Genomic DNA, 2,709 nt, shown 5'->3' with positions numbered 1-2,709 from the left:
TTTGTACTATGACCGCTCCGCTGATGTGCCTTACCCAATTGTTGTTCTGCATCGCTTCTGCCACAGTGCTCCTCAACTTCCGCGGTCGTACAGCCGCAAAAACTGTGGGCGCTTGGAACTGCAGGCTGGAGCCCTGTATCCATCTGTCGGTCCAAAATAAAGTGGAAGCACCATCCCCTACTGAGGAGGTAGCAGCCTGGAACAGAGCAAGCACAACACGCTCATTTGTTGAAGGGTAGAGGCCCTGAATCCACTCCTTCCAGACCCATCTTGCACGGAGAGCCATCCTAGCCTTCCTCAGGTCAGAAATGCCAAGGCCACCGAGCTCCTTTGGCAAACACACCACCGGCCAAGCAACTTTACAGCGACCCCCTGAGACTTTGTCTACACCAGCCCAAATAAAACCTCTCCTCAACTTGTCGATGGTCTCAATTGCCCATGCCGAGAGGCACAACACCATGGACATATGAATAGGAATGGCGGACATCGTTGCAGTGACGAACGCCGTGCGGCCAGCCGCATTCAGAAGAGTCCCTTTCCAACCAGGGATCCTAGCCGCCACTCTGTCAATAAGCGGCTGCTCGTCAGACCTCTTCAGCCTGAAAACCGAGAGGGGTACTCCAAGATATCGGCATGGAAAGCTTTCCAAGCGACAGGATAGGACAGTGAGGGTGCGCTCCACTTGAACCTCAGAACAGTGAATGGGAATTGCCATCGTTTTGTCAAGGTTGGTCAGCAAACCTGATGCAAGGCCGAAGATATTTAGAGCTGCCCTCACCACCAGCAGATCAGCTTCAAGGGGGGCCACGAACAGGACCAGATCATCTGCATACAGACTCACTCGGCGTCCATCTAACCCTCTGATCGGAGTCAAAGATCCGCGCCGCTCCAACCAGCGGAGGAAAAGGTTGAGCACCTCCATTACAATGACAAACAACATAGGCGATAAGGGATCACCTTGCCTCAGCCCTCTCGCATGGCAAATCCGTCTACCAACACGACCATTGAGTAGGATCCTCGTGTTGGACGAAGCCAATAAGGCAGACAACCAGTTCCTCCAGCGCAAACCGAACCCCATATGCTGAAGAACTTCAAGGAGGAAGGTCCAAGCAACAGTGTCGAAGGCTTTGGCAATATCGATCTTCAACAGGATGCACGGAGATCGCTTGGCATAGATAGATTTGCAGGCCAGGCTCACACTGCGGAAGTTGTCATGAATACATCTCCCTTGAATGAAAGCACTTTGGTTGGGCTGAACTAGCTGAGGCAGCACGGTTGAAAGACGGCGCGCCAAACACTTAGTGACCAGCTTGGCAAAGCTGTGCACTAAACTGATCGGGCGATAGTCCGCTATAGTTTCCGGGTTTTCCTTCTTCCTGAGCAGAATCATGTAAGCTCCATTGAGGTGGCAAAGGCTACGAGCATCCTGTGCCCAGAACGCATTCATAGCGTTCATGATGTCTGGCTTAATAATGTCCCAAGCAAGCTTGTAGAAGAGTCCAGTGAACCCATCAGGTCCTGGCGCCTTGTGGCTTGGGAGCTCGGAGATGACAGCCCGGACCTCCTCCTCAGTAAACATGCGCTCAAGCGCGGCGAGGTCGAGAGAGGGCAGCCCGATAGCTTGCAGGTCGAAACGCCTGCTGCGCGCGAAGTCGGTCCCAAGGAGATTGTTGTAGAAATTAAAAAGTGCATCAGCCATTTGCCGATCTTGGACGACTTGCATGCCGTCCACCATGAGGGAGTCGATCCTGGATCTTCTCCTGCGGTGGCATGCTTGCAGGTGGTAGAATCTGGTGTTAGCGTCCCCCTCCGCTAGATATAACACTCTGGACCGCTGCCTGGCAATGGAGCGTGAAAGCGAGGCCAGCCCCAGCACCCGCATTTTGAGAGAACGCCTCAGCTCAGCTTCCCAGGAAGAAAGCTGGCGGCGCTCCATCTCTTCATCAAGGCACATGATTGCCTCTCGGGTCAGCGTGGACTGTAGCCAGATGCTGCCAATTTTCTTGTTACTCCAGCTCTTAAGTTCCTTGGCCACATTACGGAACTTGAAGTCGAGGATACGGAAAGGGTCAGCAGAGAAGACGTGAATTGTCCACGCGGCAGCTACCACCTCTTTGAAGTCAAGGAACTTTGCCCAATGTGGCTCAAAGTGGAATCTCCGCTTGACACCATGGAAGGCATCGAACTGTAGCAAAAGGGGGCAGTGGTCAGAGCAATCAGTCGAGAGAGGCCTGAGCATGTGGCGAGGGAAAGTTGCCATCCAATCCGTTGATCCAAATACTCTATCCAGGAGCTCAAGAGTTGGGTTTTCCCGTTCATTGGACCAGGTGAAATGCCTCCCAATAAGAGGCACCTCTTCCAACTGTGCCCTGTTGATGAATGATCGGAAGCGGCACATAGATCTGCAGTTCAGTCTACTGTTGTTCTTATCTGCCGCTCTATAAATCATGTTGAAATCACCAACTGCAAGCCATGGAAATGGCGAGTTGGAACCGTAGCTGAGGAGGTCATCGAGGAACAACACCTGATCTGCGTCTTGGTGTGGTCCATACACAACAGAAATGCACCACGGCCTTGGCGAGACACCAACATTCAGCAAAGTTGCACAAACAAAGGACGATCCCAGCACCACATCCTGGGTCATCCAGAACTCTCTCCGCCACCCAAGGAGGATTCCCCCGGATGCTCCCACCGATGGCAAGCACACAT

Source organism: Sorghum bicolor, chromosome 4 (genome assembly GCF_000003195.3).
Source record: "Sorghum bicolor cultivar BTx623 chromosome 4, Sorghum_bicolor_NCBIv3, whole genome shotgun sequence".
Classification (NCBI taxonomy): Eukaryota; Viridiplantae; Streptophyta; class Magnoliopsida; order Poales; family Poaceae; genus Sorghum; species Sorghum bicolor.
This window is presented reverse-complemented; position numbering follows the sequence as displayed.